Source organism: Gorilla gorilla, chromosome 2 (assembly GCF_029281585.2).
Source record: "Gorilla gorilla gorilla isolate KB3781 chromosome 2, NHGRI_mGorGor1-v2.1_pri, whole genome shotgun sequence".
Lineage (NCBI taxonomy): Eukaryota > Metazoa > Chordata > Mammalia > Primates > Hominidae > Gorilla > Gorilla gorilla.
In genome coordinates, this window is record NC_086017.1 from 95,835,234 (window position 1) to 95,860,286 (window position 25,053).

General features: G+C 35.6%; 1 protein-coding gene across 6 annotated transcripts in view; it reads left to right on the plus strand.

The window, feature by feature from the left end:
- CADM2 (cell adhesion molecule 2) overlaps positions 1-25,053 on the plus strand; it is a 1,108,555-nt gene that overhangs the window by 813,251 nt on the left and 270,251 nt on the right. The window lies entirely within an intron of this gene.

A 25,053-nucleotide genomic window follows, 5' to 3' on the forward strand; every position in this document is an offset into this window, starting at 1 on the left:
ACACACAAACTCTCTTACACACACACACACACACACACACACACACAGTGAAAGAGAGAGAAAGATAATGTTATTTTTATGTCTCCAATTTGTGAATACTACTGAAGTCAAATCACCATTTTCATTTTTAATATTATTTAAAAACCCATACCTGTCATGTCTGGCATAGGAACTTAATAACTTATTATTTGAATGAACAGTTGAATAGAACATTATTTAATGTAAGATCTAGTTTGAAATTCCCATCTTGCCATTCTCTAGCTGTTTACTTTTAGATGTATTACTTATCTTTATTTATGTTGTTGACAATAACATACACCTTGAAATTATTTCTGCTCTTTACTTGTGAGAGAATATATTTTTGTGCACCACAGAAATGTAATATTTCAATATAAGTGTTAAGGCATTTTTGATAAAATATTAGATTTCTAATGCCTTACATAAGTAAATAGTGCTAATTGTTTTTACTTCCCAATCGTGGTGATTATATATATATTTTTGTAAATATTACCAAGTCAAAAGAGAAAAATGAATCCCAGTTACCTTTAGGTATATGGTATTTGCAAAACAGAATAGATCTCTGACACGCCTGAAAGTTCTGCTAAATAATATGACTTAATTTGATATGGTCTTTGAATCACAATTTAGTGCATTCCTGTTTATTTGTTCCCCTAGTATAAATCAGGTTATACATTATTTATTCATGTTTCCTTTTAAACCGTTTCAAATTCATTGCTTGTTATATTTCCAAAATGTACATAAATATGCATAGTATTTCTTTCTCTTACTTTCATCTACTTATGCAAATTTTTCATTTTGTATTTCAGCATTATCATTTTCATAAATAAATTTTTATGACATTCTTTCTCATGATATTCTAATATATCTACTTGTACAGAAAACATTTGCTATGGTTTTTTAAAAATTATTATTATTATTATTATTATTATTTTGAGGTGGAATCTCACTCTGTTGCCCAGGCTGGAGTGTGGTGGCGTGATCTCAGCTCACTGCAGCCTCCGCCTCCCGGGTTCAAGCAATTCTCTTGCCTCAGCCTCTGGAGTAGCTGGAACTACAGGCACATGCCACCATGCCTGGCTAATTTTTTTGTTTTAGTAGAGATGGGGTTTCTACTCATTTGCCAGGCTGGTCTCCAACTCCTAACTTCAGGTGATCAGCCTGCCTTGGGCTCCCAAAGTGCTGGGATTAAAGCATGAGCCACTGCACCTGGCCTGCTATATTTTAAACTCAGGTTTTCATGGTTGGGTCTTCTGCTCTCATGTTTTCCTATATTCCTCTACTATTCTTTTTAACTCTTACTCTTTGTCATTTCAATACACCTGATTTAAAGTAAAATTTGGTTTATGAAGAGATCTTCCACACTGGCATTATTTAATAGAAGCATGTAAACTCAGTCTTCAATAAGTACTTTCTCTCAAATTGTCTAACATGTAGGCAAACCAATTTATAGAAAAGCTTTTTATGTGTTCCAGTATAGAGCAGTGATAAAAGCCGGTCTGTACCATCAGAAATAATGAACAATCTTCCTGAAGCAAACTCTAATGTCAAAGTGGATGAACTCACAGATATTACCCTTATCTCATTTTAATATGCATAGGTATACAAAATATGCATACGTAGGCCTTATATTGTCTTCAACACCTCAACCAGTGAACAGTAGAATCATCCATTATGACTTCTGTGTGAGGGCAAAGAGAGGTGACCTAGGATATTCATATGGGCTGAGCCTAATTTGGCTCCTGCCCTAAATAATGGTAGCATGAGGAAAACATTTGGAAATGTTTAGGGGAAATAAAGATAAAAGCAACATTATTAGTCTGTTTATATTACTTTGGTGTTCAAAAAATTCACCTGTTGAAAAGCATTATTTACAAATGATGCCATTGTGTTTCCTGTTTTTCAGGAAGATAAAGAAGAATCCATATGTGTATATGTGGATATACACACACATATACACAATTTTAAATAAAAATGCTCATTTTAAAAAATTATTCTGAATATAACTTACACGGTTTGGCTCCGTGTCCCCACCCAAATTTCACCTTGAATTGTAATCCCCATAATCCCCGCATGTCAGGGGAAGGACCACATGGAGGTAATTGAATCATCATGGGAGCAGTTTCTCCCGTGATGTTCTCGTGATAATGCACGAGATCTGATGGATTTATAAACATTTGGCATTTCCCCTGCTTGCACTCACTCCATCCTGCCGCTCTATGAAGAAGGTTTCTCCTTTGCCTTCCACCATGATTGTAAGTTTCCTGAGGCCTCTCAACCATGCAGAACTGTGAGTCAATTAAACCTCTTTCCTTTATAAATCTCCCAGTCTTAGGTATTTCTTCATAGAAATGTGAGAATGGAATAACACAATAATCAACATATCTTTTATGTATATGAGGTCACACACCTCCTCCTGTTACTTTGCTAACTTGTCACCCTCTCACTTAGCCTAACTCTCCCTTTCTCCTAACACTGCTTTAGTTTCCTTTTACTTCTCTATTTCTCCTCTGACCAAAAAATCTTTGCATAAATTTTAAAGACACACTCTTCATACACTTTATCTTCATTGTGTAACACACAAAGATCTATTGGACTTCAGCAATAAACAAAGAAATCCATCCTGCCAAATGTAAGTGACAGCATATGCTTTCCTTTAAGACAAGGAGACTTAGGACTTGATTAGATTTAATTGATGTTAAATCTAGGGGTGAAATTTTGCTTAAAGCCATTGTCCAAATACAAGAGAGTACTTTACAGTATAATACTTAAGGATAATTCTAAGTATTTTAGGGCCATGAGTCTCTATGGGGCATATTTTTGGTCAAAGGAGAACTTGCATTCTCCTGAGTTAATGATTTTTTTTTTTAGTCAATGCAATGACTGTTGCAGTCAGTAGTCAATAAAATAAAGTTTATTTTTACACAACTTTATTTTTGTAAAGCTACTCTTTAAAACAATCTTACCATGCCTAAAGTCTCTGCAGTTTTGCGCTGAGCATCTTTTATTATTTCTTATTTTATTATTCTGTTCTCATGCTGCTAATAAACACATGCATGAGACTGTGTCATTTATAAAGGAAAGAGGTTTAATTGACTCACAGTTCAGCATGGTCGGGAGGCCTCAGGAAACTTACTATCATGCCAGAATGGGAAGAAAACACATCCTTCTTCACATAGCAACAACAAGGAGAAGTGCAGAGCGAAGAGAGGAATGCCCCTTACAAAACCATCAGATCTTGTGAGAACTCACTATCATGAGGGCAGCATGGGGGTAACCAACCCCATGATTAAACTACCTCCCACCAGGTTCGTCCCACAATACGTGGGGATTATGGGAACTACAATTCAAGATGAGATTTGGGTGGGGACACAACCAAGCCATATCACCTATATTTTAAACATTTACAGATACTATATTCCCATCATACGTGTATCACAAATCAGGATGGGAACTGTATATTTGCTAAGATTATTATTCAATGAAAAACTGAGTTTTTATTTGTTTATGTTTTTATTAGGTTCCTTTATCTACTTAGTTATTTTAAAAACGAAAGGAGCTAGGTAGGTAGTACAACAGGCAGGCTCACAATGATTGAACTGGTGAAGATATAGATACGAAGGACTAAGTAACATCTAGTGGTCCAATTGGAGTTGATCAATATGATAAAGAAAAAATAAATATTTCTTAAGCTTCCGTAACCCTTAAGTAATGAATAATAATTTCAGAATAAAGACCACAATTATTTAAGTGAAATCTGAAATGTGAGTTAAAGTGTACTCTTGTTTAACTCTCATAATAGTTTTTATTTTTATTTTCATTTGCTTTGTTAATGCTGCCATCAGGAAAATAAGGGTGTGACTAGTAGGCCGACATGTACATTCAAAAAGGACTGTGCGTACTGGACAGGCAATGATACTACTGACCTTAAAATAGTGTACTTATTTTGAGATGCTTTTCCTGAAGTGAGAAAACACTGGAGCTAGTTCTTCCCACTCTTGTCCTCAATCTTTCTGTTGAATCAAAGCAAACATTCATGAAATAATTGTCTATAGAACAGAGAAAAGTCTACTGGGTCACAATGAAGTTTATACGACACCATTGATACTAACTTATATGTCATAAACAATAAAACAAGAAAAAGATTTAAACCCTCTTAAATACCTTTTCTTAAATCCCCTTATGGACAAATTTCTTGAAAACTGTTGGTTACGCTTAGTATCTTCATTTGATCACTTCCCAAAACATTGCCTTCTGCTTTTTCTTCATTTTTTCAATTAGCAAAGTCCCTCGGGTATATGTTGATCAGTCCTCCTGGATATGCTTCTGATCTTTTGTAAAGCTTATTTTCCTGCAACATTTGAGCTGTGAAAATAATCTTAATTTTTTTCTTGCCTTTAGATATGTGATTCCCTCTAGTAATCAACTACTTCAGTCTCCTCCTCCAATAGCTGCTATTTTGATCATGTATCCCTGTATCTGTTCCCTCAGGTAGTCTCTTTCCATATAGACTTTGGGCTTAACCTTGTGACTTGTTTTGGCCAATGAGACAATAACAAACATAAAGCAAGAAGGAATTGGAAAGTGCTTGTTCCTTGGACCATGCTCTTGGGACCCAGGAGCCATGAAATCAAGCCTAGTCACCACCTGTCACCCCAGCTGACAGCCAGCCTATCCCCAGAAGCCAAGTCCCCAAAAGCAGATGGCTGGCAACTAACTGTAGATGCACTAAGAAGCACAGCCAAGATCACAAGAACTGGCCAGTGAAGCCCAGTTTAAATTGCTACCTATGAACTTTTCCTTTTGTGTCGGTACTTGCAACTAATTAAGATGGCATCCCCATCTATTCTATCACCTAGCTGGAAAACCAAGGTCATGCTCAATGGTTTCCTTTCCATTCTGTCCTTCATGTAATTGGCCTTTAAGTCTTACTGCTATTTTTAAACTTGAAACTGTTTTAGTACTGAACTATTTTATGAACTTAGCATATATTTGTCATTATCTGATATGAATTTAGGTGCTCTCTTTCCTTCCTTTAGGTTCTATATTTTACTTTTTCTTTCATAACACCCTATTTCTGATTGTCTACATGGTGCAAGTTATGCACCAGGCCATGAACACAATGGAGAGTCTATTGCAAATACTTTATTTGTTACCTAAAGTCTTCTGAAAGCCTTTCATAGTCCTTTTTCTAAGAGAGAATGTAGAAAATGAGAAAATGGTCTATTTTTGAGGGATTTTTAATTATAAAAATTAAATCAGGAATTATATCTGTGGTTGTTTAACTGAGATGTAAAACCTCCATCATTTTGATTCTTTGTCTAACCAAAGACTGTTTGCACAGCTTGCAAATACTACTTCTGTAGGAAATTAAATCTTTATAATGCCTCTGTCTCATGGCCATGTTTTGCCAGTGTTTTGGAGACCACACTTTCTATTTTCTTTCACAAAGCTAAGTAATACCCACAGAATCCTTGAAGAAATTTAAAATTAACAATTAGAATACAAGAAAGAAAAACTGTAAAATGTTTAGCATTGGAAATTTATGTGAGTGAGTGTCTTTTCTAAACACACCTACTGTAAATGTTATGCACAGGAAGCATTTTGAAATACTGCCAACATTTTTTAGCCACTTATGCTTTGCTACTTTGCTCAAAACGACATGCCCTTTCCAAAGTAATCATGGAAACAAATGAAAACACGGCTTTTGCCCAGCAGGCACTTAGTGTAGCTTTTGGAGTTGATTGAGTATATAATAGAACATTCTTAATGCTGACTTTATTAAAACAACTTCTATCAATTATTATACTATGTTATTTGTGCTTATGCACTTTGCTATTTCTTTTCATTTGAATTTAATGTGTTTTACTCATAGTAGGTGTTCAATAAATAATGTTAGAATAAATGGAAATTAACAAACATTATATGATCTCTGTTCATTTTTTCTGTAACTTTTTAACTCTTTTGTAAACAGGAAATTTATCTACTCTGCTATAATGAATGAAGGAAATATATAGTTTCAGAGGCTAAGAAATACACTCCATTTCTTGCCGAGCGAGATGGCTCATGCCTATAATCCCAGCACTTTGGGAGGCTGAGGCGGGCGGATCACGAGGTCAGGAGATCGAGACCATCCTGGCTAACACAGTGAAACCCCATCTCTACTAAAAATACAAAAATTAGCCTGTAGTCCCAGCTACTTTGGAGGCTGAGGCAGGAGAATCGCTTGAACCCAGGAGGTGGAGGTTGCAGTGAGCCAAGATCGTGCCACTGTACTCCAGCCTGGGCAACAGAATGAGACTGTCTTAAAAAAAAAAAAAAGAAAAAAAAAGAAAAAAGAAATATACTCCATTTCTTTCGAATCTTTCTTTCTCTCCTTAAATTAATGTATTGCTTAGAGGAGAAAATTTGCTTAGAAACAATACAGAACTTTAGAATACTGAATTTGGATACAGGTAATAAAACCAAGTCTTACAAAAGTGTTAGCCACTCCCCTATGTCAACGTAATCGAGGGTAGGGAGATTAAAGAAGAGAGAAGGAACAGCTGCATTTAATTTAATCATATTGCATTCTTCAAAAAGTACATTTAAAACTCAACTCAACAAAAATGAGATTCAGTAAACAGTGCAAACTTAAGTTGTAGGTTATTTTTGTCTTAGAAATTTTTATCGAAACAGGGCCCAATATTAGTACATAAACAAAATGTAAATTTACTCTGGTAATATGCCAGTTGATGATTAGGTAGTTTTTCTATTCATGTAAGAAGAGAAGTAAGAAATAACCAGTTTTCTTACTTCATATATTCAGACACTTTTTTGTTTTTATCTTGAAACAACTAGCATAACCAAGGATTAGATTTATATACTTAAGATAAAACTCTTATGTAAGAACAGCAGAGTTTATAAGATTTGGTTAAATGAAGTAGCAAATGCACAAAAATAAGCCATTAAAATAGCTTAACAGTCAACTCAAACCACTGATGAGCACTATTTATAGATAAGTGTATGCCTTACTTCTCACCAACACTTCTGCTTCTTATTTGGCATATGTCAAAGTTTCTGCTGTGATAACATTTGCTCCTGGGAGGAGATGAAGGAAAAGGGTCCATAAGGTTCCCATTGGTCCAGACAGTAGAAACATCTGCTGGATTCATCATCAGCTTTGGCCCAAGTCAGTAGGGAGCGTTGACGCTTATCAACCCTGCCATATGAGTCCATATTTCCTGTGTCCTGGAGCTACACAAGCTAATTCAAGAAAAAAACGAAAAAAGTGCATTACATGCCAAAATTTTCTCATTACATAAGCATTATATATTTTTAAGTAGCTATCATGGTATTATAAATTATGAATTTGGTACTGATGAAATTCAAACTGTAACAAATAGCAGAGTTTACTGGATTATCTTATCATTAATTAGGTCGTTTTGATTAATGATGGATTCTAAGCATTTAGAACTTTGCTTAGAGATATTTGACCCTCAAACTTGAGAAGTTGGTTATTGTTTCTCTTTGGTGAGAAAACATTTGTCAGAAAAATATGCACCACTTTTTTTAAAAGTACGATCATCTTTGTAGGTCACTTTAAGATTAGCTGGTCAATGATTTTAACAATGGGACTTGAAATTACAGCCTCAAATGTGAGCTTAATAAATTGTTACTAAATATAACTATTGATCTCTCTCTCTCTCTCACATGCACGCGTGCATGCACGCTCTCACACACACTGCACACACACACACATTTGTCATTTCAAAAATAATAGTTGTACGGAGTGTACCTTTATCCCCATCTTGCTCCCAATAACCAGAACACTTGGAATTTCCTGCAGTTGTCCTCTGTATCTTTGGCTAATTCTATTCAATGCCCTTAATTTGAAAAATCTGTAGCTTCCGATGATTTATTTATTAAAGTTTTTAGTAACAACTAAGTCACTGAAGAAAATATGGATCAATTTTTAAAATTATAAACAAGGGATTGCTATGAAGCAATAAGGCTAATTTTTTATTATAACTTCTTTGAAAGAGGAATTTTAGTAATGACAATGTAGTTGAAATTTTTTTAATGGACTGATTTTAGAAATACAACACTCAGTTTATATCTAAATTTGAGTAATAAGAATCAGGTATTATTAATATGACAGTGTAGCTGAGAAGAGAGAAAGAGATCTAAATATGTTTATCTATCTATCTATCTATCTATCTATCTATCTATCTATCTATCTACCTATCATAACACACGTTTGCTTTCACATCTGTTAAAGCATATGAGACTAGCACATTGAAATGAAAATCTATTGTTGCACAAAGTATACACAGAATTCATGTCATAACTTATTTAGTTCTAATCCGATATGGATTTTTACATCTATGTTCATCAGAGATATCAGCCTGTAGTTTTCGCCTTTGTGTGTATGTTTCTGCCTGGTTTTGGTATCAGGGTAATACTGGTCTCATAGGATGAGTTTGGAAGTATTCCCTCCTCCTTGATTTTTTGAAATAGTTTAAATAGAATCGGCATTAGTTCTTTAAATATTTGTAGAATTTGACAGTGAAGCCGTCAGGCTCTGGGTTTTTCTTCTACAGGAGACTTTTTATTGAGGCTTCTATCTTGTTACTTTTTATTAATCTTTTCAGATTTTGTATTTCTTCATGATTCAATCTTGGTAGGTTGTAGGTGTCTAGGAATCTGTCCATTTCTTCTGCGTTTTCCAATTTATTGGCATATAGTTAACATAATAAACTCGAATGATTCTTTGAATTTCTGTAGTATTAGTTGTAATGTATCATTTTTCATCTCTGATTTCATTTACTTGGGTCTTTTTTCTGTTTTCCTCAATCTGGCTAAAGGTTGGTCAATTTTATCTTTTCAAAAATCCAACTTTACATTTTGTTCATCTTTTATATTTTTTAGTGTCAGATTCATTTATTTCTGCTCCGATCTTTATTATTTCTTTTATGCACTAATTTTGAGTTCAGTTTGTACTTGCTTTTCTACTTCTTTAGGAAATAAGACAAATAAGTACAATTTTAAGCATGAATACTGAGACTAATCTGTTATTGGAATTATTAGAATAGCCTGAACCTCAGCAGGTATACTAAGCAGAAATTTGATTTTGTGTTAATCTGAATATTGTAGTTGCGGTGCCCACTTTGCTAGCATAGTAGCACAATTCTAGGTTTCATGGATACAATAATATCCATGAAACACACCAAGCTTTATCCAATACCAAGTTTACCTGAAAGTCATATAAGACAGGTGATACAACAGAATGTCAACAGCTAGCAGAGGCCCTGGGACTCCTTGAAATGCTTCTGAATGTGCATAATAGCCATTTGTACTAAAGATTAGACTGAGTTAGCATGAGCAACCTCAGCTCAGGGAAGCTTCCATCTTTGGAGTCTATTCAAGCATTTTTCTCTTGCTAGTGACACCGGCTATTCGAAATTCTTCCATCAGCTTCCATTTTCTTGTACAACTAAATCTAATCAATACTGATAATTTATTATGCAATAAACAATCTCAACAATAGCATGCAGGCACTTAGCCTAGTACATAGCAACTTCCTCAGTTCTCATTTATTTCGGATCCAGTACAAATCTATGAATTATTTGAATTGCAAAGATGATTCAACCAAGAGGAAACTGCTCAGGAGTTCTGGATACTAGAGGAAAGGTCAATGATTCGTTATTAGCCCTTTCCTCCCAATATGATAGTGAAGTGACCATTGGCTTTGCTGTGAATGTATTTTTTCCAGGTATCATTTTGCAACTATTCTCCAGAATCTGCATTCATAAATTTAAATAATTAAAGATTTTTAAACTTTCACCTTACTTTTTATTGAAGTTTAATAATTTAAATTAAAAACACTTCATTATAATTTTCTAATGAACAGATTAAAAATGTAGTAATCCCAAAAAAGGATACAAAAAAGTATTAATTCTCAGTTTGCTTTATCAGAAGTATAATTTCTTTAGCAAATTTATCTGTAGAAATCTATACAAAGTACCAAGTTTCATTTTGATATGTTCCCACAACAGTTTCCACTAAACTCTCATAGGGTAATGTTCCCCTGGATCTAATGTGGCACTACAAAGGGCTTGAACATCAAAGCATGTAAACATGGACAACATGGGTGAAATCAACATTAATGAAATCTTTGTGCATTCAAAAATGATCAAACAGTGGAAAATACATCCTTTTAACCACTGTGTTATTTTACATTGTTTTTAAAAAAGATAGTTTGTTCGTTAGGGAATATTCCAAGTTTATTTCTATGTTACTACATATTGATCAACACTTAAATAATTAAGGTACTATCATTTGAACACAATGTTTATGTGTTCAAAAATATGTGCCCATGTCTAAGGCAGTATCTTATGTCTGTCAGAGAATGAAATATTATGTATATGTATACCTCTGCTATCAAGAGCTTTATACATGTCTCACATTCATGTATCAATGGTTACCTTGGTGATAAAAATTCTGGTTTTGGAAAAGAAAATTATTTCTATGATATTAGTCAAAGGAGAAGTTGTATTTATAAAGTTTATATTTCACAGGGGAAAAACTTAAATTTTGTGTTACTGCATTTTTGTAGTCTGCTGGGAACTTGTTCATTTGAAAGCATAGTATTGTTATTCACTCAAAGAAATATATATTTGAAAAAGAAAACTGTTTTAAATATAATATTTACACCCATAGGTGGATTACCAGAAATATTTTCTTTTCTCCCAAAAAACTATTGCAGTTTATAAGCAAGCAATAAAATAAATGACCAGCATCATTAATAACAAGGAACTTACCAAGCCAATGCCATTTTAGAGTGGAAGTAAAGGACACATTTTTCATCAAAGAGTGAGGAGGATGTGAGCATATAGATAACAATCCTGTTTTATACAAACTCAAGCTAGTAAAAGATGGGTCTCCATTTAATAGGAAGTATTTTGCAGAGTAAAATTTAAAATCACGAAATTGTTACCTCTACAAATCAATTATCCCAGGATTTAATGGATTCCTTAATATTTTCTCAATGAGGTACTTGATTGTAAACACAATTTTTACAATGATTCATCTTCAAGGTTAAAAATGCTTGACTTAGGGATCATGATTAAGTCATTCCTTGGTGTTGGACAAGGGGTATTGGTTCCAGAACCCTGACTATACCAAAATCCACGCATACTCAAGTCCCACAGTTGGCTCTGTGGAACCTGCTTATATTAAAAGTTGGCCTTCCATATATGTGGGTTTCTCATCCTGCAAGTACCATATGTTCAGCCTGTATTTGTTTGAAACATATCCCTGTATAAATGATCCTGCGCAGTTCAAACCCATCTTGTTCAAGGGTCAGCAAATTAGACAACAGCATTTTCTGATAATGTAAATGAGTCATATCACTTCTTTCAATGTCTTGCCATTGTGTGTAGAATAAGTGTAAGCTCCTTATTATAACCTAACAAGTCCTGCATGATCTGGCCTTGAACTTCTTTTCTACCTCATCTTGGGCTATACCATTGTTGTCTGTTGTGTGCCAGTCCTGTTGATATTTTTCAGTTCTTTCAACAGCTAACCTATTTCCTGCCTCTAGCTCAGGACTTTTGCATTAGCTGATTTACTTTTTGGAATACTGGCCCTGGTGTCTAACATTCTTGACCTCAGGCTATTTTTAAATGGCTGACTGTTTCTCGCTGTTTAACTAAGTCTTTATGTGTGCTTTTTTGTTTTACTTTCCTTAGGCTGTTAGTTCTGGGTGGGCAAGAATCATTTCTAGCTGTTCACAGTTTTTTTTGCCAACACATACTATGGGAATCCTGTTCTGGTATAAAACATACATTTGTTGAATAAACTAATGTCATTGAGGTATATTTTATCAGTAAAATCCACTAAAAATGTAAAAGCAATTTCAGAAAACATTGTTGTATTTATAGTTCATATCAATAATATAAACTGAAATGATACACTATTAAGTGACATATGCATATGTTGGATATCACTTTCTCTTACACATATTTTATATCTATGCCATTTCAAAATTTCTTATTACATTCCGTAATTTAACGAGTTAGAATCCAAACATCTATGTAGCTATTTTACATAAATAACTTTATTTAGTGCACCAATGCAATTATTTTAATTTTTTACAGAGAAGAATACAGAAAAAGAATATTAATGTAGAAGCAATTTAGATAGTAATCAATATAATTTTATGCTTCCAGAGTATGCATATAACAGGTGCAATCCAAAATAAAAATAACGTCAAAATATACATACAGTAAGTCAAATCACTAGCAACAATAAGTCAGGAAACAATTGATTTGAGTTTGAATAATTTTTTTTTAATTTGGAATTAGGAAAAACCAGCATGAAAACCAGACTGAAATCCTAGTATCTTCTCAATTCATAACTTTCCTTATAATCTTTATCATATTTGGCTAGTCATATTTTATATATTCACATATTTGAAAAAATTCTGTATTTGAAATAAGGTTTTTAATGATACTTGCCTTTCATAGATTTTTGTCATTTCATTTGCTTCTAGAAATGTTATTAGGAATTTCAATTTTTATTGAACTTATGTAATTTTAAAAATATATTATAATTCAGTATTATTAGTGACTTTCTTTACTATATCAACCTTCTAAGACCTACTGGATGAAATAAATATATACACACATCATTTCCCTTTTTTGAGCCTCAGATTGAAGTTTTTCCCAGGGACTTCAATATGTCCCAGGGACATAACTTCAGTTATGTCCCACCCAGTCAATTGCCTCCAGAAAATTGATTATTGTATGCTCAGCACTATATTCCTCACCCTGTCTCCAGAAGAGTCCTACCATCTGTGTGTTCCTTTGCAGGATATTTCCTCCAGTTTGACATCTCAATTTAGAATTTAGTAACATGATTGAGCTTCACTATGAACCAGACTGTGATTGTGGTCATAAATTTCTTTTCTCTGGAAGGCTGCCTCTCAAATGTTCATCAGTTAGCAAGTAAAGCTAGTCAGTTCTAGATCTTACTCATTCAACCTGAAAATAATATTCTAGAAAGATAAAATAACTTTATGTATACATAATAATTACCATGTAAGCCTGTTTTAAAATCACAGAAATCATTTTAAAACCCTCTTATTCTTTTATATTGCCTTGAGAGACATACAATTTTCTTTTCATTTTGAAATTCTTTCCTTTGCTTTGGATTCTTTCACATTACAATATTTGAAGATACATTTGTAGAGGAACAAAAGTAGCCTGGTGAATATAAATGAGAACAACTCATCAAGTTCACTTTTTCCTTGAAAAATCATGTGTTCATTGAATAAACTATGGTTTGAATTTTTGAGAAAACACTGAACATTTTATGGAGTGAATTAAATATGGATAAATTAATAAAAACAAAATATATTTTAAAGTCTTCATTTCAAAAATCTATTTTTGTTATGAAGCCATATATTCGTATTTATTCTATTTGACTAATTGCATGGTGTGTAAACAAGTTTGTGTTCATTTTGCATTTTGGCAGGGTAATAAGCAGAAAAGCTAAGAATAGAAAGAATTGACTTTGTACAGATACAAGTCAAAAATGTGTTGAGAACTTTAAAAATCTGATAATGTTTTAAGACATGCTAAAGCAATGCAGCCACTGGGTAAGAACATAAAGCATCCTTTAAATAAAGTTTCCTAGGATTTTCTAAGTGCTCTCTGAAGTTTGGGATATTGTAAATTAAGAAAAACTTTAGTGATATGGCTGAGGAAAACAAAACTAATGGGAGAAATTAGAAAAATGTATTTTATATAGAAATAATAACTGTGCTGGGAATATTAAAGAAAGCTGAGATATCACAATCATGCAAAACATTTTTGAAAGGAGGGGAAGACAATGATGTTATGTTTCACCTACATTACAAATTTCTCCACAGCTGGCTCTGATCCTGATAATCAAGAATTTATTCCAAATGTAAGTCCTGTCATAGACACAGCACATGGTAGCTAGTTTTGGTATAATGTTATGTGTTATCTGGGTCACCTACTCACAGGTACTGTGTAGGTAAACTGGAAACAATCCAGGGGTTATCCCATAAGTTCCCTGGTCTGCTATGAGCAGCCTAGAAAACTATTATCACATTCTGGAAAAAAGAGAGGTAAAATTTCTACAGGAGAATTATAATTCTCTGGGTCAGAAGCCGTGGGAGCCACTGTAAATCTGAAAGAGCCTTTTGTCATGGATCAGAAGCCAACAAAGAACTAAGGCCAAGCTTTGGGTACACAAGAGTTTCTGCTCCCAGAGTTGGTAGCAGAATGGGCTGCTCACAATGGCCATAGTGAACACTAGGATTCGGTCTACAGGATTGTAAGGGCTGAAGCTGCCAATCTGGCACTGTTACACTCTGATATCAGGAGGCGAAAGCCCTTCCAACCTTTTCTGGCTTTGCAAGACCCACTGCCCGCCAGCTTTGTTTCTTCCCTGCCTTGGTCTGGCAGTTGCAATGGAATACAGGTCTCCAAAGTACTTCCTGTCTCTATGGAAACTGGCAAGCGGCACCAGACTGATGGCCATGCTCCACAGTGGCTGGGCAGAGTGGTGGCACAGAAGGTGGATACCAGGTGTTGTACTCTAAAAGGCAGGCTGAATTCAAATGGATGAGGTAGAATCAAAGAAAAATAAAATGTTATGTGGTTGCCTAGGACAGCAGACAACTTAAAGTCTTTCAGACAAACCTAAAAGCTGCAATAAAATGATTTTTAAAAATGACTACAGAATTCTAAGTATTTGAAAGAACAGAGGGGCATTCCAAAAGTGGAAACATTTTGCACTTAGTTATCAGTCTTAATTTTTCCTCTAATTTCCTATCTCACATGATAGAGAATTCATTGCACTTCTCTGGAGAATTATAAGCCGGCCTTAATGACATTTGTGCTTTTCAGTCCAGTAGGCTTTAGAATGCAATATGTGCTTCAGTCCACACAACTACTGAGCCACAACTTTCACATTAGAAGGTTATTTGTTTAGAATGCCTTCAGTAATTTAGTGGAAGTAATAGCATGCTATGTGTGCATTTAGATATATTTTTAGACTCTAATTTAGGCAACAAGAATGATCTTGAACTTTCTAAGACACAGGTTCTTTGTATAAATACCCCTTACCAGTTGATGGAACAGATGACAGAGAGGGGGGGGGGGGAGGGAGAGAGAGAGAGAGAGAGAAAAAAAAGAAAGAGAGAGAGACAGAGAGAGAGAAAACAAAAAAAACTGAAAATAGTTGAGGGGAAAAACTTAAAAGAATAGTAGGCTAGCATTGTACTTCATTTAAACATGTGTTGTCTTTTTCATCATTCCTTGTTGAGTTTTTGTTGTTGTTGTTTGTTTGTTTGTTTGTTTTTGAGACAGAGTCTCACTTTGTCGCCCAGGCTGGAGTGCAGTGGCAGGAACTTGGCTCACTGCAAGCTCCACCTCCTGGGTTCATGCCATTCTCCTGCCTCAGCCTCCCGAGTAGCTGGGACTACAGACGCCCTCCACCACACCTGGCTAATTTTTTCTACTTTTTAGTAGATACAGGGTTTCACCATGTTAGCCAGGATGGTCTCGATCTCCTGACCTTGTGATCCACCCACCTCGGCCTCCCAAAGTGCTGGGATTACAGGCATAAGCCACCGCGCCCGGCCAGTTGAGTGTTATGTTTAAGAATTGTTAACTTATTTTGTATCTCCTGATCCATTTAGCATTTGTGTTTTCACAACCAAGTTATAAGAGGACCTTAATATAAGAACAGTATTTTTGTTAAATGATGTTCTTGAGAGAACAAAAAAATATTTTAAAAACAACCAAAACATGATGTATGCTATTTGATTCAGGTGTCTATGTCTCTGTTGAATTAACTAATTTTGTAGATTAAGTTGACAGTTTTCACTAAGGACAAATATATGCCAAAATGAAGGATCAAAATACTTGATATTGTTTATCTTATGAGACTTTTATACTTTATTATTGAAAAATTGTATCTTAAATACTCTTAACATCTTGTTTTTTGTTTGTTCCTCTTCACTGTTTTAAATCTGGTTCTTCCTTTGAAAAAGTTTTGCTCATTTTTAGGAACTAAAAAATAGTGAGAGGACTTAAGTTCCTCTTGAATAGCTCACAAAATTTGATCATTCACCCTCCAAAACTACCAACTAACTCACTTCCTCTCAAACATGCAAAGCCTCAACCTCTGCCTGTCTGTCTAGGTATATCTCAGGTGATTATTGCTCTTAGAGAGCAAGCACTCATATGCAGTGTGCACTGATCCACTGCTATGGCCACATTTAATCTTTAGCACAGGAAGAGAAATGGAGAAAACCATTGCCACCACTCATCATCCAATCAAGAGATAGCAAAGCTTGAATGATATTATTTTCGAAAGCAGAGTGATGCTTTGGGATCAGTGTTAAAACATGCATCATCCTAGTCTCTTTGAACAATACTTATTTCAAAGATCTCTCTTTACTACTTCGCTTATTGCTTTTATGCTCTAAGGTTACATCATAGCCTATCACAGAGGTAAGAGTGGCCATAATTTTAGAATTTTCTTCTTTATGTCCTGTGTGATAGTGTGCTGGATTCTTGGTGGTTAGACAGTGAAGGCACAATGGAACATTTGAGGGAGGGACAGTTCTTAACTAACTGAGGTCAACAGGAGTCAAGACTCAGTTCACTTGATTCTGAACTTGATAATTCCTAATGTATTCAAAAAAGGTTTGACCATTCTTTCTCTAAGTATATGACAGATGGCAACATTGAAGGAATAATGGCAACTTCTCAGTCTGCTATTTAAAGACAGGACCAGGAGAGTTATTTTTTCAGGATATTGAATTATTGCTCTTCATTAAAATGAATTTCATGGCAATAAATTAAGAACATTATTTCTGCATAACTCCTGAAACTAACTTAGATGGTTTTCAACCACTGGTGTTAGTTAGAGAGAACTAAACTTGGCAGCCAAAGAAAAACTAGCAATTCAAGATCACTGTTCACAGAGTAGAGGAAAAAAGGGAGCCTATTTGAAGGATTTTTATTGGAAGAATTGTGGGTGAGAATGGGGAAAAAGCTAAAAATACTCACAGAAGCACCAAAAAGAGATATCAAGGATGGGTTTCAGAGGTGTGCTGTAAATGTTTACCAACATGCTCTATGGAGAAAATCATTGAGTTGTGGTGTTTGCCAACTTCCCTAGTTAAAATACACCCTCTGTGGTCAGTTTCAAGCTGCCAACCTATGTCACTGAGCATGAATTGAGGTGAGTTGCACCTACTTGATGCTCTGGAGCTGGTGTGAGCCAAACTCCAGCACATTAAGCTTTTACCTGGATTTCAAATGTTCATTCACTTATTAAAAATAAGTGTAAAAGGTCTAAATGCATCTTTGACATGTTTGACTATAAACTATGTTTTGCTTTTATCACAGTTGTTTAGTCAGAATTGAAATTACCTTATTTTCCTGGCCACTGAAAAGTCTCTATTAAAATGGATGTTGATGCAAGATTTATTGGACAAGGAAGAAAAGGTAAAATACTTTCAGAATCACAGAACTGCATCTACCTAAAAAGGCTTAGGTAGGGCTTATACTTAATATTCAAAAAATGTTAATTATATGCCTATTTTTCCCTTTAAGGTGCATAAATATGGCACAATCCTGTCATTTCAGGTCTTATTTTAGGGTTTTAATAGTCAGATATATCTGTTCTGGATCACCATCTGTTTTATCTTCATACATATAATCCTTATGTATTTTACTTATAATTTTAAAAAGTCTTAAGATGTGATATAATGTATCTTTAAGGTTTTTATGATTTAAATTTTCCATATATTTTCTCAGTGAAGAATTAGTCTTTCTTTTTGGCCTTCCATCTTGACCATGAACAAATGCATGAGACTTAAGTTACCTTGGTCATACTACTGTCAAAAGGGCCCCTGCAAATGCCAGCCATTGTTTTAAGATGGTGCATTTACTTTAGATGATGAACACCTTTTGAGAGCTTCTATTTACTATGCAATATGGTAAACAGTGTAGCTGATTAAAAGATAAGTAAGATGTCTCTGTTACTATAACCTTAATTAGATTAGAATCAAGTAAGGGAGAGAGATATTTACACAAATGATAAGAGGAAGTAAACACTAGAAGGAGAGGAAGAAAATAATAAATGTAACTTGCTTGGAAAAGTAGCCAGCTTCTAAGATTCCCAACTGAAAGTTTTGTTTCTTTTAAATTCTGTCATATGCTTGTTTGATAAGAATGACTCCTCTGAAATCTAGGATGGTGGTGAGCTTAGCCAGACCCAGTATTACTTTAAAATAAGCTCTCGATGATATGACCAATGTACATTAAAAATTCTTGTAGATGGTAAACAAGATCCATACTGTACCATCTGGGCTGTTTTCTTCCTGGTCATTACACTGTCTCCTAAAGTATCTAATTACTTTGCAGACTCCTTAGTAAGCTTCTCTTTCTTTACCCATCCTTCAGATGTTGATTCATACAAAGCAAGGCACATAGTAGGTTCTCTATATAGTAGGTCATCTATGTAATTATTGAATTAAGGCCAAGATTTTTAAATTTTAAAAAATATATTTTAATTGACAAATAATAATTTTGCATGTTTTTGGGGTACAATGTGATTTTTTGATCTATGCAAACATTACAAAAATATTCCATCAAGCTAATTAGCATATTCATCACCTCACCAACTTAACCATTATTTTTGTGGTAAGAACATTAAAAATCTATTATTTTGGCAATTCTGAAATACACAACATATTATTATTAATTATGGTTACCTGGTAGCATACTAATTTTGCTAATTTGAAAAATTAGTAACTTCTTTGGAAAGACTCTAAGATTGAATGGAGACCTTGAACCATGAAGAGTTAAAAGATAAAAGTAGCAGCTAACTCATGCTCTCTTCAGGTTAAAATCAGAAGTAAAAGGCAATTCATAGCTTTGAGACTTTTGACTATCTACAACAAAGCTTTTGAATTGATTTTGGAAACCACATATCCCAACGGCATTTAGGATTAGGAGATTCTCCACAGAAGCTTGCTCTGTATTGGGAAAAACTAAGTTATTTGACTGCAGGGATTTTAGGCTGTGGGTCCTAGGGAACTAAAATCATACTTCAAAGTCAGAATACATGTGGGGAGAAGATGGAGGGTAGCTATTCTAATCTCCAACCTGGAAGGACAAGGTATAGGTAAACTAGTGTATATTAAATATCTGGCACGTAGAGGACTCTAACAAACATTAGTTTCTTTCTTCTATGGGCCAGTAAGAAAAAATAAATTATAACAGTAAGGTATCAGTAAGATAAGATATTTAGGGACAGTTAGTTATCAAAAATACATTATCAAGAGGATAAGATATTTAAGAACAGTTACTATTGACATCTTAAATTTCCAATTTAAAGTTTCAAATGGTGACTCATTTGTTTTCATTGTTGTCTAATTTACATTTAAACAAACAGGGATAAAGCCTTTGTGAATAGATAAGAATAAAAATGTTGAACTTTCAGAACAAACTCCAAATGGTTCATTGACTTTGTTTCACCATGGAAAAATCACTTCACCTCCCAGTGTCAGTTTGCCCATCTGTGAAATGAGAAGGATGATATTTTCTTATGGGAATGTTTTGAAAATTGTTTTGTAAATGTAGTGGATGAGATTTTCGCAAGCATCGCTGCTCTTTTTCCACTTCTTTAAAGAAGCAAACAGTCTTATTTATGTACTGGTTGATCATCAAAATGTCATCTGGGCTGAACCATGTATATTTTTATTAGCAGTTGCGTGCCTTTTGTTGCTTAAAGAATAACTCCCTGATTGCTCAATTTATGCATTGTATCAATAACAGGGACCCAAGAAAAGTGTTTTGAAACCATTTGGAGCTTCATATTTCTGAGCTCCTAATCTCTGGTAATTATTTCTTCTTTCTGTCTTACATCATGTTTTCTCTGATGTGGTATTTCGCCTCACCTCACTTCACAAGATTGATAGTTCTCCATGTCACCTTGCTAGAGGTCACCTCTGAGCTGAAGGCAAAACACATCCCACTCTGGCTCCTGTTGACTTTCAAGTCAACTATCCAGGAATTTATTCCAGACATTTTCTAACCTCAATTTAAAAACTCCACCCTAAAAATTACAGGGCGATGGAAACTCTGAGAGGTGGGCATTGAGGAGACAAAGCCTCTGATATCAGATTTTTTACTTGATAGGCTTAATTTTGTAAGGTGGTCACGAACCTCTATGCTTGTGTCATTTAGGTGTGGAAAGAAATTTTCCCCTTCAGAATCTTCTGTCTCTTATGGTGCCAATCAACATGCTTCTGGGTAATAAGATTTTTTTTTTTTTCAGTGGGGGAACAGCACTTATCAAGCATTTTATTTATTGAGCCACAAATAGCCTGTATCTGCACAATAAGAAAATTGCCTCTCTGGCCAGTTGTGGTGGCTCATGCCTGTAATCCCAGCACTTTAAGAGGCCGAGATGGGCATATCACGAGGTCAAGAGATCAAGACCATCCTGGCCAACATGGTGAAACCCCGTCTCTACTAAAAATGCAAAAATTTACTGGGTGTGGTGGCACGCACCTGCAGTTCCAGCTACACGGGAGGCTGAGGCAGGAGAATCACTTGAACTCGGGAGGCGGAAGTTGCAGTGAGCCGAGATTATGCCACTGCACTCCAGCCTGGCAAGAGAGCAAGAATCCATTAAAAAAAAAAAAAAAAAAAGAAAAAGAAAAAGAAAAAAAAAAAAAAGAAAATTACCTGTCCAAAGCAGAAGTGCCCAGTTTTAGGAAAATATTTTTGTTACATAGCAATAAACATTCTTTTCTATAAAGTTAGGTGGAAACTTGTTATTTTTTGGATAGAAACAATCTGAGTTTTAGAACTTTATAATTTTTTTTTTAACTTCAAGTTCTGGCATACACGTGCAGAACGTGCAGGTTTGTTACATAGGTATACATGTGCCATGGTGGTTTGCTGCACCTATCAACCCATCATCTACATTAAGTATTTCTCCAAATGCTATCCCTCCCCTTACCCCCCTACCCCAACAGACCCTGGTGTATGATGTTCCTCTCCTTGTATCCATATATATGTTCCATTGTTCAACTCCCACTTATGAGTGAGAACATGCGGTGTTTGGTTTTGTGTTTCTGTGTTAGTTTGCTGAGAATGACGGTTTCCAGATTCATCCATATCCCTGCAAAGGACATGAACTCATCCTTTTTTTATGGCTGCATAGTATTCCATGGTGTATATGTGCCACGTTTTCTTTATCCAATCTAACATTGATGGGCATTTGGGTTGGTTCCAAGTCTTTGCTATTGTGAATACAGCTGCAATAAACATGTGTGTGCAAGTATCTTTATAGCAGAATGATTTATAATCCTTTGGGTATATACCCAGTAGTGAGATTGCTGGGTCAAATGGTATTTCTAGTTCTAGATCCTTGAGGAATTACCACACTGCCTTCCACAATGGTTGAGCTAATTTCTACTCCCACCAACAGTGTAAAAGCATGCCTGTATCTCCACATCCTTTCCAGCATCTGTTGTTTCCTGACTTTTTAATGAGTGCCATTCTAACAGGCGTGAGATGGTATCTCATTGTGGTTTTGATTTGCATTTCTCTAATGACCGGTGATGATGAACTTTTTTTTTCATATGTTTATTGGATGCATAAATGTCTTCTTTTGAGAAGTGTCTGTTCATATCCTTTACCCACTTTTTGATGGGGTCGTTTGTTTGTTTGTTTGTTTTGTAAATTTGTTTAAGTTCCTGGTAGATTCAGGATATTAGACCTTTGTCAGATGGATAGATTGCAAAAATTTTCTCCCATTCCGTAGGTTGCCTATTCACTCTGATGATAGTTTCTTTCACTGTGTAGAAGTTCTTTAGTTTAAGTAGATCCCATTTGTTAATTTTGGCTTTTGTTGCAATTGCTTTGGTGTTTTAGTCATGAAGTCTTTGCCTATGCCTATGTCCTGAATGATATTGTCTAGGTTTTCATCTAGGGTTTTTATGGTTTCAGGTCTTAATGTTTAAATCTTTAATCCATCTTGAGTTAATTTTTGTATAAGGTATAAGGAAGGTGTCCAGTATCAGTTTTCTGCATGTGGCTAGCCAATTTTCCCAACACCATTTATTAAATAGGGAATCCTTTCCCCATTGCTTCTTTTTGTCACGTTTGTCAAAGATCAGATGGTTGTAGATGTGTGGCATTATTTCTGAGGACTCTGTTCTTTTCCATTGCTCTATATTTCTGTTTTGGTGCCGGTACCATGCTGTTTTGGTTACTGCAGCCTTGTAATATAGTTTTAAGTCAGTTAGTGTGATGCCTCCAGCTTTGTTCTTTTTGCTTAGGATTGTCTTGGCCATATGGGCTCTTTTTTGGTTCCATATGAAATTTAAAGTAGGTTTTTTTCTAATTCTGTGAAGCAAGTCAATGGTAGCTTGATGGGGATGGCATTGAATCTATAAATTACTTTGGGCATTATGGCCATTTTCACAATATTGATTCTTCCTATCCATGAGCATAGAATGTTTTTCCATTTGTTTGTGTCCCCTCTTATTTTTTTGAGCAGTGCTTTGTAGTTCTCTTTGAAGAGGTCCTTCACATCCCTTGCAAGTTGTATTTCTAGGTGTTTTATTCTCTTTGTAGCAATTGTGAATGGGAGTTTGCTCATTATTTGGCTCTCTGTTTGTCTATTATTGTGTGTAGGAATGCCTGTGATTTTTGCACATTGATTTTGTATCCTGAGACTTTGTTGAAGTTGCTTATCAGCTTAAGGAGTTTTTGGGCTTAGACGATGGGGTGTTCTATATATACAATCATGTCATCTGCAAACAGAGATAATTTGACTTCCTCTCTTCCTATTTGAATACCCTTTATTTCTTTCTCTTGCCTGATTGTTCCGGCTAGAATTTCCAATACTATGTTGAATAGGAGTGGTGAGAGAGGGCATCCTTGTCTTGTGCCAGTTTTCAAAGGGAATGCTTCCAGCTTTTGCCCATTCATTATGATATTGGCTGTGGGTTTGCCAGAAGTAGCTCTTATTATTTTGAAATACGTTCCATCAATACCTAGTTTATTGAGTGTTTTTAGCATGAAGGGGTGTTGAATTTCATCAAAGGCCTTTTCTGCATCTATTGAGATAATCATGTGGTTTTTTGTCATTGGTTCTGTTTATGTGATGGATTACATTTATTGATTTGAGTATGTTGAACCAGACTTGCATCCCAAGGATGAAATGACTTGATCGTGGTGGATAAGCTTTTTAATGTGCTGCTGGATTTTGCTGGTGGTTCACTCCAGACCCTGTTTGCCTGGGTATTACCAGCGGAGGCTGCAGAACAGCAAAGATTGCTGCCTGCTCCTTCCTTTAGAAGCTTCGTCCCAGAGGGGCACCTGCCAGATGCCAGCTGGAGCTCTCCTGTATGAGGTGTCTGTCAACCACTGCTGGGAGGTGTCTCCACCTCAGGAGGCATGGGTATCAGGGACCCACTTGAGGAGGCAATCTGTCCCTTAGCAGAGTTCGAGCATTGTGCTGGAAGATCCGCTGCTCTCTTCAGAGCTAGCAGGCAGGAACATTTAAGTCTGTTGAAGCTGCACCCACAGCCGTCCCTTTCCCCAAGGGCTCTGTCCCAGGAAGATGGAAGGTTTATCTATAAGCCCCTGACTACGGCTGCTGCCTTTCTTTTAGGGATGCTCTGCTCAGAGAGGAGGAATCTAGAGAGGCAGTCTGCAAACAGAGGATTTTTGTCGCTGCAGTGGGCTCCACCTAGTCTGAACTTCCTGGAGGCTTTGTTTACATTGTGAGGGGCAAACTGCCTACTCAAGCCTCAGTAATAGCAGACACCCCTCCCTCTACGAAGCTCGAGTATCCCAGGTTGACTTCAGACTGCTCTGCTGGCAGTGAGAATTTCAAGCTAGTGGATTTTAGCTTGCTGGGCTCCATGGGGGTGGGATCCACTAAGGAAGACTGCTTGGCTCCCTGGCTTCAGCCCTCTTTCCATTGGAGTGAACAGTTCTGTCTTGCTGGAGTTCCAGGCACTACTGGGGTACCAAAAACAAACAAACAAACAAAAAAAAAACTCCTGCAGCTAGCTCAGTGTCTGCCCAAATGGCCGCCCAGTTTTGTGCTTGAGACTTAGGGCCCTTGTGGTATAGGCACCTGAGGTAATCTCCTGGTGTGTGGGTTGCAAAGACCATGGGAAAAGCATAGTATCTGGGCCATATAGCACCATCCCTTACAGCACAGGACCTCATGGCTTCTCTTATTTAGGGGAGGGAGTTCCCTGACCCCTTGCACTTCCTGGGTGAAGTGACACCCCACCCTACTTCTGCTCGCCCTCCATGGGCTGCACCCACTGTCTAACCAGTCCCATTGAGATGAACTGGGTACCTCAGTTGGAAATGCAGAAATCACCCACCTTCTGCCTTGGTCTCACTGGGAGCTGCAGACTGGAGCTGTTCCTATTTGGCCATCTGGCCGGGGAATCCCTGGTAATAAGATTCTTATGCCAATAGTTCCAGCATAACCTCAAGTGGTGCTTGTAGTAGTTATTGAATATTACAAAACTAAAGAAGAAAAAGGAAATATATTTCATGGATGTGATTAAGTCATTATAGTGTTCTTGCATATGTAAATTATCCTTGACTTAATGAACTCCCTTGCTTACATAATAATATTTTAACCTGGTTCTAGAAAGTCATTCTTACCCATGTTAATCATGGTTATCAGACTTAGCAGAGTTTATCTTCAGATCATCTTGCTGAAGAGAAATTTATGTATTATGTATCCGTGTGCATAAATTTTGATTAAACTATTAGAAGTGCACTTATTAAGTAAATTTATTACATGAATTACTTTAACAAATTAGTAAAATGCTTAAGAAGAGCAAAACCTTGATTACATACTGATGATATCCAAATTAACAAGGGTCATTTAAAAATATGTATTTTTCTGATTATAAAAGAAATATGTATTACTTGGAGAAAATCGAGAAAC